The sequence below is a fragment of the Cornus florida genome, unplaced genomic scaffold (assembly GCF_030987335.1).
Source record: "Cornus florida cultivar Cherokee Brave unplaced genomic scaffold, ASM3098733v1 CherokeeBrave_3.0.0_Hap2_Chr01, whole genome shotgun sequence".
In the NCBI taxonomy this organism is placed as follows: domain Eukaryota; kingdom Viridiplantae; phylum Streptophyta; class Magnoliopsida; order Cornales; family Cornaceae; genus Cornus; species Cornus florida.
This window is the reverse complement of record NW_026775571.1, coordinates 37,540,734-37,554,105: the sequence shown is the minus strand read 5'-3', so window position 1 is coordinate 37,554,105 and position 13,372 is coordinate 37,540,734. Positions and strand designations below refer to the sequence as shown.

General features: G+C 33.9%; 2 long non-coding RNA genes across 3 annotated transcripts; one reads left to right on the top strand and one right to left on the bottom strand.

Moving 5' to 3' along the window:
* Window positions 1-3,076: 3,076 nt before the first annotated feature.
* LOC132294881 (uncharacterized) lies at window positions 3,077-13,111 on the bottom strand. Of its 2 annotated transcripts, XR_009478229.1 has the most exons (3): window positions 11,985-13,013; window positions 10,410-10,488; window positions 3,077-3,217 (listed from the first exon to the last, which is right to left on the bottom strand). It is a non-coding gene; the product is annotated as an uncharacterized LOC132294881 (long non-coding RNA). The 2 variants fall into 2 exon arrangements; XR_009478228.1 differs by lacking the exon at window positions 3,077-3,217 and having other exon boundaries at window positions 10,314-10,488; window positions 11,985-13,111.
* On the top strand, window positions 8,523-10,494 carry LOC132294890 (uncharacterized). The gene is made up of 3 exons (XR_009478230.1): window positions 8,523-8,741; window positions 8,847-8,976; window positions 9,176-10,494. It is a non-coding gene; the product is annotated as an uncharacterized LOC132294890 (long non-coding RNA).
* Window positions 13,112-13,372: the final 261 nt, after the last annotated feature.

Sequence of the window (13,372 nt, the reverse complement as noted above, 5' to 3'; positions counted from 1 at the left end):
TATATGTATGTATGTATATACATATTCCGATGAGCCAATATCCAAACCTATCCAGGATCCCTTTCAAATAGTTCAAGACCCATCTACTTGGTCCAAATACTACCAGCCCAAACCCATCCCTTAAAATAAAATAAGTCTTTAACTACACAATTAAACATTTAAAAGCAATTTAATTAAATAAATACATCACACACAACCACATAATTAAAATGCAAGAAATCAATTAAAAGAATGCACATACACAATTAGCCACGCTATTAAATTTAAATCAAACAAAAATCAAATAACTAAAAGTAAATTAACAAATAGCCACATGATTAAATAAAAATGTAATTAAAATAATTAAATAAATCTCTAGAAATTAAGGGTATTACACACACCCACACCGAAAACGTGCTAACTAGCTGGACCTTGGTACCTCCGTCGTCTCTAGGGAGAATTTGCTAGTTGTCCCTGGCAAAAGGTAACTCCCAACTATCATTTGGGGCCTTAGTTTGCTAAATTACTCACATGTACCTCCCGTACCCCTATTAACTAGTTAGCACCGCCGATAAAGGAGTACCTTCCCAACTACTGGGTTTAGGAAAACCGTTCATCAAACTTCTTCAAAATTCATCATTCACATTCCACATTTTCTCACAACACACTCAATACCCAATGACAATGCAATGCCATCAATGTCATGCTTGCAATGTATAACATGCTACAATAGTCTTCATTATGAATTCATAGTCACAATTCTAACTTCACATAACTTTGACAATTAAATACTCACATTGACAATTTTACAACACATAGCATGCATGGCATTTTATACATCATCAAAATCATACATCATTAATTTTGCTCTCTAAATCATCATATATAAAATCAAATAGTAAGAATCACCATATAATCATTTCGGAATATATAACCACACACAAATCAACATTACTTGCAATGATTACAACATACTCAAACCCTAACATGCTTCTATACAATTAACATCAAATTAGCATGTAAAAATTAAGGGAAAACATGATTTTTGACTACAAAATTAGAGGACTATGCAAGTTAGACAACTCTACCTCCATTGATGTAAAAACCCTAATTTTTAAAAAATCCTTAGGTCACCCAAATGGAACTTCGCTTCGATCAAAACGAAACTCTCGTCGAGCTCTACAACTTTGTCTCCAATGGCAAAAATTATTACCCAAAGGAAGGAGATGAAATCTTGGCTTGAAAGTGTGGCTTTAGAGAAAGAGAGAGAATATATATAGAGAGAGAAGAAGATCTCGGTTAGGTGAGAAGAAAAATGATCAAAAATTGAGTTCCCCCTCATTTAGTCACATGGCTTAGTCAAGGGGGCTCCACTTTGACCTATACATTGACTAAAATGCCCCCACATGCAATATCTACCACATATACATCACTATTGCCCAAATAACCACATATTCACATATATATACACCAATTAATAAATATGGAATGAACATGGACCAAAAAAAATTACCCGAGCACGAAAACTCCGAGTGTGGGGTCCACACGGGACCTCCCGAACCAAAACTCTGAAAAATGTTGAAATGACACGGAATGCATTTCTAATAGTTCTAAAGTCAAAAAAAATGCCCTAAATATGCTCCAGGACCCACACGACAGGCCAATCAATGATCAACACGCAAAATGAGACAAAGAATGAATACAGAAAAATCGAAAAAATGCCAAAAAAATTAAAATGACACACGAAGGGGGTGGTTGTGTGAAGGATATGAGTGATTTTTTTGGTGAAGTAAGTGGGATTTAGTGAGGTTGTCTATGGAGGAAAAAATCCCCACCAATCACAATACACCACGTGGCAGCAAAAGAGCAGCCCACTAACACCCAGAAACCCATCATCAGTCGAAGGCCAACAACAAAAAACATTCACACATGTCAAGTTGGACCGATTAGACAAAAGAAGCTCTGCTTGGCATGAAAGCCTATGGATAGCCCAATCTTGGCAAGCCCATAAGACCATAACGCTTGGCATAAAAGAAATATACGCACGATCAGTAAGCATAAATCACTATAACAAATTTGGTCTTTGGTGACAAATGAATTTGTCGCTAGAAGCACTTATTTTGTCACGATAAGATTATCGCGACAAAAAATATTTTGTTACCTGTTCGTCGCTAGAAGCCGGTCACAATATGTTTTTTGTGACAAATATTGATTTTTCGTTAGAGGTAGATATATTGCGACAAAACATATTTTGTCACAAAATGAATAAAAAATTACGACAAAATATTTGTCGTAAAATATTCAAAATTGTCGCCTTAAAACCTCCAAAACTTATGAAATTTGTCGCTGTTTGTCATTATTTTGTGACGAAAGAACTTTTGTCACTATATGTATACTCTTTTGTGACAAAAATTTTCACTATAAGCTATTTTATTATGACAAAATCTTTTATCACAATATACTTCCTAAGTTGCGACAAAAATATTGTCGCTATAAGCTGCTTTATTGTGACAAAAATTTTTGTCACAATATATATAACATGTTGCAATAAAAATTTTGTCGGTATAAAATATTTTTATTGTGACATAAATTTGGTTGCAATATATGGGTCATGTTGCGACAAATTAGTTGTCGCTATAAGTTATTTTATTGTGACAAAATCATTTGTCACAATATGTATATTTTGTTGTGAAAAATATATTGTCCCTATAAGGTTAAAATATTGTGACAAAATAAATCAATACATTTGTCCCAATATATATACCATGTTGCGATAATATTTTGTCACTATAAAAGTTATTTTATTGTGACAATTTCTTTTGTCACAATATATCTATCATGCTTTGACAAATATGTTGTCACTATAAGCTAAATATTATGACAAAATAATATGTCGTCCAACTAATACAATAATATAATTTTATTTTCACCTATTAGAAATTTGGAACCTGTAACTTAAATTAAAATATTAATAAACTAAACAATCAAAACTAAAATTCAAGCATATCATTGAAAATCAATATTTGATAATCAAATATAAAAGATAAAACACATATTCCATTAAGAATTTAAATATTAAAATGTGCAAATCATCCAAAATCTAAAATGATAATTCCATCACATATCAAAATGCTAATATCTGAATCTAATATTACACGATGCTAATTGCATACACATATCAAAATCCCAAACGAAATCTGAATCCATAAAGGGAGCTAGATTGCAATCAATATAAAACCTGCAAAAAAATAAGAAGAAAAAATGAGATTAGAATTTGAAGACTGAAATAAATTTTTAAAGAGTATTTTAGAAAACTTGATATCTTGGTGAGAATACACTACAAGAAAATAGGGGCATGCAGTCACTACCAGAAAATCATCTTTTAGTGACAGTCCTAAAACCCGTCTCTAATGGACCATCATTTAGTAACGATCCAATGTACACTGTCCCCAAAGGCCTACGCGCTCGCCCGTGAAATTTTTTTGAGAGAAGTTTAGCACCTTTTCTTTACTGCTGTAATGACCAGGTTATTTTCCTTCCTTTCATTTTTGCTAAAATTTTACGGATAAATTTTTTCCGTTTAATTTTCTTTTTTGAGTTCTGTTTCTTATCATATAGTATCGTCTCGAGTGCTTAGAATTGGTTTCTAAGACTTTTTCGTGCGAATTGACAACTTCCTTTGAAAACCGAATCATTTCCGCATTTTCACTTTTTAGACACTATTCACCTTTCGTCTTTTTCCCTATTCTGTCTTTTCTCCGTTTGTCAGTTTTTGGCACAACCTCACTTTTCATGCTCGGAGTTGGTTTTTAACTTCACGTGTCTTCATCTTCAGTGGTTCCTCAAAATATGTATATTTACTTTTGCAAGAAAGTACTCTAGTTGCCCCCGGTGTCTATAGGGGCATGGATGCACAATTCTTCAGAATCTTTTTCTTTTCTTAGTGTGTTTTTCGTAAATATATTTTGAAGATATTTTATTTCAGGAGTATTTAAGAAAATATCTTTTGGAAAATATCTTCATTCTAAGGCAGTTTTGAAGTTAACCCTTTTTGTAGGGAACATTATGCAATTAACAAAAGTTATTACAAAATACCTCGTCTAGAGCCTGGATCCTTGTACGGGATTCATTTTCACATTTCGTCGAGTCGTGTACTCTTAGAATTTCCTTCTGGTCATTTTTCTCCAGTTTCAGGGTTTTTGACCCTAGTTGCTGCCGAACTTGTTCGGGGCATAACTCTCTGTTCGGGACTCAATTTTTGACGTTGTTTCTTCTGTTGTTCATATTTTTTTATTTTAAATCTTTTTCATTTACGACCGTTTGAGCGTGTCTGCTCAAATTTCACTTTTTCGGACCCGGCAGGGCCCGTTCGGGGCACTTTTTTGAGATTTTCTATAAATAGGAGGTTAAAGCCATCTTCTCCTTTCACCAAGGACGACCAGAAGCATCCATAGCTGCCTAAGGGGGCTGCCACCCTTCTCCTCTCAAGTAAACCTCCTTCCCTTTGTTAAAAAGTCATAGTACCTTCATGTTTTGTACTTGTCTCGACGACGCACATCTTTCACCCTTATTAGAACTCGTTTCGGGCCAAATTTTAAGTTCAGGTCTGAATTCAAGTTGTGATTTTCATGGGACTTCTTGGGTATTCTTGTTCATCATGTTGTCCCCGTCAAAACCCTTCGGTATCGTCGGATTCAAAGCACTTTTCTTTCGGTGGGGATTTGAGATTTTCATCTCAAATTGAGGTAGGGAGTGTTATAATTTCATTTTCTTGTTATATAGCATGCTATGGATGCTTATACAACTTGTTTACATACTTGGATAATAAATCTAGAGATTTTATTATTTATTTTTCTTGTGAAGGATTTAATTTTCCCAGTTGCTCGTAACTTGGTTTAAATATGTGGCATGATAGAATATTACTCCTTGACATGTTCATTGACATATATTAAATTTAGAGCATTTGGACAAGTATTAAAGATTTTATTTAATAATTATCTTGAATAAAAAATTAATTCATATGGCCTTAACTAACTTGAAATCATTATGTGTTAACATATTATATTAGGCCCTAGCATGCTCTTCAACATAGGTGAATCCAAGAGTAATCGGAGATGTTTTAAAATCTAAAGAATATTTAATTAATTGATTAATTAATTTATTCCAAGTGTACTATTCACTCCATTAGAATTCCGATTTGATATTCTTAATATGCATGCCACATAGTTTCACATATATTTAATCTAGAATGTTTAAGTTTTGAAACCTTTCATTTATTATTTTTCTAGTATTAAGATTTAATACTCATGGCCGTATCTTGCATGAAATATACTTGTATCATGTTCTTAAATCAAGTTATGATATGTTTAACAACATATATTAAATTGAGGTCATTTGGATGAGTTTCAAAATCTAGAGATTTTTATTAAAAGAATTAATTAAAATCCATTCAATGGTTCTATGAGCATGTTTAAGTCACTATCTTGGTATTCATGATTTCCTTGACATATTCCTTCGTGTGTATTAAATTGAGAATAATCGGATAAGTTTGAGACTTGCAATTACCTGTTTTTCTTGTATGGAACTTAGTTCACTTAGTTGTAACTTGTATTCCATGGAACTTTTAGCTTTTCATTATATAACTAGAACCCGTATATCTTGGCTTCATTAATGTACTTAATGAACTTGCATCATTGTCTTGGGATGATTTAATTACTCATGTGTTGCTTAGTAAGTAGTTGAATCATGTATCTTATACTTGTGGTATATTTACTTCAATGGATTTCTTGCGCTACATATCTTAGTTCTAATCTATATAGATGCATACTATGATTTCTTGACATTTCACATGCCATCATAGTTGAGAACTTAGGGTATGGCTTGTGTGTTCCAAAATCTTGGTTGTGCATGAAACGTTGTTAATGCATTTCTTGTATTTTAATATAATCTTGACTTGCACAACTTGTTGATTTTGGAACTTGGGATATCAATCAAGAATTAACATAGCTAAAACTTGGTTCTAGTACGGGGGATTGTCCCTTTAAACTATAGTGCACACTAGAGGAAGGTACCCATGGGTTAGTAGCCCTAAAGTGATCTCAATAGTACGATTTTAATCCAGACGATATCCAAGTTTTCACATTAGTTGATTTCACTCCTTAAATTTCAAGTTGCTATTCCTTAAAGATTTAAACTTGTCGTGTATGTGAAATACTCCGATCATGTTTCATTACATAGATTTTATGGTTCATTCATGATTTTACTCCTTAAATTTTAAGTGTTGCATTCATTGAAGATTTAAAACTCTTTTCGTGTTATATGGAGTATTCTATCATTGTTTAAATGCATAGATATTATGCCTTATTCTTGATCTCATGCATAACTCTTTTCGTGTTTCATGGAATGTTCCATCCTTGTTTAGTTGCATAGATATTATGCTTTGTCATTGATTTCTTATATTACTTTTATCATGTTAATTGGAATGCTCTAATCTTGTTAATTGTATAGATATTATGCCTTGTTCTTGATATCATGTATTACTCTCAATTATGTAAATTACATTTGATAATGTGATCCTAGTATTCTAGTATTAGTCTTAATCATGTTCTTGGATTATCCTAACTTGACTTGTTTCATATATGTATATATATCATGATTCTTGTTACTTATACTCTAAGGTAGCTTATGATGCTCCCTGAGTCTTATCTTGACATAGACGTTAGGTGGCATGACCCTTTTGAACTGTATCATGTTAGTCTAAAAATCTGAAAGAAATCGAGTCATGCATGCTCATTCTCTACGAGTAAACTTGTTTACTCACCCCGAAGTTACTGGGGGTTTTGATCAGGTACGAAAACTTGGTTCGTGATTCTTATCATGCTTGGATGATTTGTAGACTTGAAAATTTCAATTCTTGTAAACGTCGACTTGAAATGCCATTTGTAGCCATTTTGTCAAATGTGTATATTTGATTCCAAACTTGTATTATGTGCTTAAGCACACTTTTTGGTATTCATTCTATGTATATGATATGTGGCCAAGGGCCAAACTTCATTTGTAATCCATATATATTAAAAAATGTAAAATTTTGCCTTTAATGAGAAAAACATGAAAACTTGGGTTTCAATATGTCATTTTCATACCGGTGTGTGCATTGTGTATGTAATTCATCCTTTAGCATTCATTTACCATATGTGAGGTATGGCGAAGGGCCAAACACCAGTTAGTTTTCATTTTTGCATTTTAGTTCACATATTGAATTTTTGGGCTAAAATAGTAGAAATCGAGCATTTAAGAGTTCATTTTCAAATCGGGTGATGTAAAGTGTGTTTCGGCACCTCTACTATGTCTCATTAATATCGTATGAAGTGTGACCAAGAGCCAAACGGTCATTTGAAAGCATTTTATAATTTTAGTTTTCAAATTACCCTTTTCTTGGTACCGGAAATCCCTCATGAAGTTTCAGTTTCCAGTTTTCATTTCAGCAGCTTTTTAGCTCTCTTGACCAGATTTCTTGGGAGGGCATTTTGACCATTTTGCAACGAGTTTTTTTCATTTTCTCTCACGCATTCTGAGTAGAAAATTTGATTTCGGAAGGAGTTTTTTCTTTTGCGTTTTTCCAGAAAAATTCATTTGATAGCCCGTTTCAGCTCTCAGATTAGGACAATCACTGTAGCAACTTTTGCCCTCTTGTCCAGTTCTGATCTAGGGGGATTTTAGGAATTTTTCAGTTAGTTTTTTTTTTATTTCCTTTCGGTTAGTCGGGTAGAAAACTCGATTTTAGGGGGAGTTTTTTCTTCGTGTTTTTCCAGAAAAATTCATTTCGGCCTCCATTTCAAGCCTCAGTTCTGGAGACTCATTTTTCTTTCTTGCTATCAACATGTGCATGCCATTGGGTGCCGGTGGCTCGTGCGTGTGCGCCGTGTGCGCCATGGCCTTCGTCGGGCTACCGCGACGTCTCAACTTCAAACCCTTGTTTCTCCCTTGTCCGGACGCCAAATCGAGTGAACTTTTTTTTTAACTTGACTAATTTTTTGCTATCTTTCCAACGATGTGCTCAGCTGCACCCAATTCTTCCTGGATAATTACCAGTTTACCCTTTTAGCCTTAAGTGCTCATTTTTCTTCGTTATGCCGTTTCTCCTTTGTCCGGACTCCGAATCATGCGATTCTTGTGTCCATCTTGATTATTTTTTTGTTATCTTTCCAGCGGTGTGCTCTATGGCACTCGAATCCACAGTTTTCAGAAATGACTATTTTGCCCCTAGGGGCTTATTTGTCATATTTCCGATCTTTTACTTCCGCGTCAATTTTTTTTGAGTTTCGTGCCCTCATGGAAGGTCACATTAGGGTCTTAGAGGTGTGTTGTGCCTTGAAAGACCATTTTCTTGTTTCTTACTTCCGCATCTGGATCCGTTATCAGGTCAACTTTCGGGTCACCATTGACGCACCGGGTTGAATAAAACCTGGATCGTTACAACTGCATCTCAAAATATTTTTAATTTTTTAGTTTTTGAAATAAAATAAAGAAAGAAAATGACCAGGCGTTGTCATTTTGACCTATTTGTGTATATGTGTACTTACCTAACTCATAATCTGTGGTTTCTCTTTAGAACACAGTCGATACTCACGTCTCTCTCTCTACATTCACTTTGTATTCCACTATACACCTCTTTTTCTCTCTACCATCACCCTTTCCTCATACTACACAAGATACCTCCCTCTCTTCAATCATTTTTCCCCCAATCTCAACAGATTGTCTAGGTATGTGTTCTTCTTCACGCACTGAGGTTTTTATTTATTTATTATTTTTTAAAGCTCAATCATATCCATCAAATATGATCGTCTGATTTGATCCGTTTGTTTTAGGGTAAACTTCAGGGGATGAAGTTTGGGAGAAGACTTTTCGACCAATTCTCACAGGCTTTCGTCGTTTTCCTATAGGATTCGCCATGAAAAGAGGCAGGTCGAAGGCTGAAACGAAAAAAACTGATAGCAAGTGAGTTTTTATTTTCATTCATTTTGGTGATCTGTTAAAGCTATGGTGCTACAAATCTGTGATATATATATATATATATATATATATAGATATAGATATGTATGTATTCTATGTATGTGTGTATATATCTAACGGCGTGCCAGTGGGAATCGACGATGAAGGCTGATTGCGCTTCGTATTTTTCTGGACTTATTGTTAGGTTGTCGGTGAAGAAAAGAGGAGCACTGAGCGAATAAGCCGGCAAAAAGCCAGCCAATAAGGGTAGGCCGCAAAAGATCCCAACAAGCCCAAGAGGCCTACGAGTGCCTTCTTCGTTTTCATGTATATATCATTTCTGTATATATTTTCTGAGATCTATGTTTTAATATTACATCAAAATTGTTTCATTCAATCTATTCGTAGTTTATAATCGATTATTTGGCATTTTAAAAAATGTTTTCTTTCAGTTTTGGTGAATTTAGGAAGAGGAGAAGCACCTTAACAACAAATTTGTCTCAGTTGTATGTATTTGTCATCTCTTCAGATCTACAAATTTAATTTAATTCAATTTTGTTGAGTTTAATGTTTTGAATCAGTTTTTTTTTTTTTTTCTTCCCTTTTTCTTTTTGTAATTGTTGTTATGATTATGCATTATTTTCTGTGATTAGGTTGGTAAAGTTGGTGGAGATAAATGGAAATTCATGTCGGAAGCTGAGTAAATTATCTGAAAAAATAGTTCTAATTTCTGGTTCAGATTTATTGGTTAGAGCTGAAGATAACATTTTTATCTTCTTTTTTTTCCCTTTAATTTATTCCACTTTGATTCATGGGTGCATACATGATCTAGTTGCCTTATCTATTTTGATATGGGCTTCATTTCTCTCTTTATTGTATCAAATGAGTTCACCCTAGGTCCCTAACAACTTGGTTGGGGCCTTTAATCTTGGGTTGGAATTCAAAATTTAAAGATTAATGTAATTAGCTGGTAGAAAAATAGTGTATTGAAGATATTGACCAATAAGAGAAAAATTATATAGTATTAATTTTTAAGCTTACACAGAGCTAGAGTACTATGTTTAAGCCTCTTACACATAGCTAGAGTACTATGTTTAAGCCTTACCCTATAGGTCAACACAAATTAATGCTTGTTTCCAATTTTATATTAAAATACAATGAATGAAAAGCAAACACCATCCATAACTATTTTTCGACCTCTATTTATGCACAATAATATATAAAAAAAAAATGGTCACTTAAGGCACGTAACCCCCTATACACCGCAAAATTGGTCACTTAAAGGCACGAATGCAAGATGTAATTATAAGTACTCCATGTTGAAAGGACATTAGAAGTATTCCAGCTTAAAAACTCATGAATGTAAGATGTAATTATAAGAAAAATAATAAAGAAGAATATAAAATAGTATAGAATGAAGTCATATATGAATCCCTCACCAGTTCCTGACGAAGCCTGTTACTTTGTTGAATTGCAGTAGCCTTCTCCTCCATCAAGAATTGAAATCAGAGATCTTCCCTGAAATTAAACCAGAAGTTCTGTTTTAGGCAGATTAACATAAGCTACTAAAAGTTCATACACAAGCTACTAATAGCAATTGCAGTGGAACTCCAAGCATATGGACCCTGACAGAAATCCAACTTAGCTTCAAGTTGGATTTGAGCAAAATACTGGCTCAATATGTAAAGAATGTAGGAAGATATATATATATATATATATATATTGGTCGAAAGGCATAAAGGAAGAAATATACAATAACACACAATCAATCAGTTAAAATTTAAATTTCTGATATGTTTAATAAGCAGCAACAATTAATGGATAAAAATTTAATCCAAATAATAATAATGTAAGTTATTCTTTTAAGAGACGGAACACAAAATCTTCTTTATTTATTTATTTAAATATGAAATATGTATGTCTGAATGTATATACAATAGCAAAATTGCGACAAAATTAAACCAAAAGTACTTAAATATGAAATATGTATGTCTGAATGTATATACAATAGCACAGTTACAACAAAATAAAAGCAAAAGTAATTAAATATGAAATCAATATAGAGCACATCAAAATTTAACCACAAATTGACCTTTTCATTGCAAGATCAGTTTAGACTGAGAAGGCGGCTTTAATCACTCATTAAAAACATTCATCCATTCAACATAAATATATCCCTTTTAATAGATGGGAAAAGAAAATCAAAAAAATAAAACACAAGTAATTAAATATGAAATATGGATGTCGGTATGTATATACAATAGCACAGTTGCAACAAAATGAAAGCAAAAGTAATTAAATATCAAATCAAGATAGAGCACATCAAAATTAATCTAGAAATTAACCTTGTCATTGCAAGATCAACTTAACTAAGAAAATAGTTGAATCACATACACACGCGCGCGCGCACATACATACACCCCCCCCCCCCCCCCCCCCCCCCCCAACACACACACATATCCAAAAAAGCAAACACATTAATTGATGGATAAGCAGACAGAAATTTCGAAAAAGGAACCAATTAAATCAAAGGATTAATTGATAGAATTATAAACCCAAAACCCCTAATATATATATATATATCAAAGAGGGATGTATCAAATTGTACTTGCATGTTCCAGCACCACCATATACCTCAAAAAACAATATACACAAACCTAGACTCTAATGCAGCAACCCACAAATATCCCAGACCAAATGAATCTCTTTCCTCTCTCTCTGCAATTCCATAAGAATCTTAAAAACAAGTCCATCAAATAAAAAGAAATATGTACGTTAATTTTCTTCGTGACGAAATTCACAATAATATAACAAAATAGGAAATTTTGGGTTGATAACAAACCAATTCTGGACCACTTTTGCATATAAATATTGATTGGAATGAGACCAAAAATTCAGAAGATAGAAAATCTTACCTAATTTGCGATTCTGTTTCACTTATCAGTCAGTTAACATGTGATATTTTCCTACAGTTAGGTGATGTAGTATTGTGTTGAGAGAGAGAGAGCGCGCACCCTAGGCCTGTTGAGGTGTGTAGGGCTGGGACGAATGGTGGTGGCAATTCTGGACTTCTCCTCCGATGTCGGCAATGCCGATGCGCACAGAAAATGATACACATATACATACATATATATAAACACACTCAAACCCCCACACCCACATGACCCACCGCTTTGCCCACCAAAAAGCTATAGCCTTGGTGGAAAAAACAACTTTTCTTAACAATGGAAATGAACATACCCATCACTTCCACCACATCCTTCTCTCTTTCCTCCGAAATCCATTTCTTCGAAACCCTTTCCTAGTAGGCATCCTCTTCAAATTGAAATCCCTAACCTGTTAGTAGGCATCCTTTTCAAAAATTGAACTCCTTTGGCCCAACTCTAACATCAAAATCGAATAAATGAGTCATGTATTCATCAAATGAAAAAAAAAAAAAAAAAATCAGGAATCAATTAATTAACAAATCAATACACAAAAACACACAGCGGCTATTGAGAGACAGCGGCTGTTGAGAGACAGCGGCTAAAACTTGCGACCGGCGAACTCGAACTGGAACAACGGGCGATGGAAACTGAAAGATATGGGTTTTAATTTTTTGAACAATCTGGCATATTAGATATGGGTTTTGATTAGGAAATAGATTTTGAACTTTTGATTCTTGCAGACAGATAGATAAACTGAAATATATGGGTTTTGAACTTCTAATTTTTGTAGATTGGGGGGGGGGGGGGGGGGGGGGGGGAGGGCAAGTTCAAAGTTGAGAAAAGAGAATAGAGATGGAGGCGATTGGGGAGTTGCAGAGAGAGGGAGCGGGCAAGTTCAGAGTTGAGAAAAGAGAATAGAGATGAAGGCGAATGGGGAGTTGCAGAGAGAGAGAAAGGGGGGAGGGGGCAAGTTCAGAGTTGAGAACGAGAATAAAGATGGAGGCGATTAGGGAGTTGCAGAGAGAGAGAGGGGGCCAGTTCAGAGTTGAGACTGAGAATAGAGATAGAGGCAATTAGGGAGGCTGAAGAGAAACCTAGGGCTCGGATGAGATTGGTTAAGTTAGAAACAAAATAATAAAATGAAATAATATTAGTGCCAAATTTTGGCGCACTAAATTTCGCACAAATTTTGGCGCTCTAAATTCTGTACTTAGGTTAGGCTAAAGGTAATTAGTACACAACACCAACAGTCTTTAAAAGAACGCTGGTGAAGAGCATAATTGTTGTAGTGTGATCAATTAGAGATAACTTTACTCAATAATCGATGATGGAGGAGTTGGCATGACTTGCTATAAAATTGTAATTAATTAATATATATATTTGTAAAGAACATTTGAAAAGTTTAATTAATAGCTATTACTCATAAATGTATTTATAGAGAAGGTCACATTTAAAATTTTTAATTATTAATTATA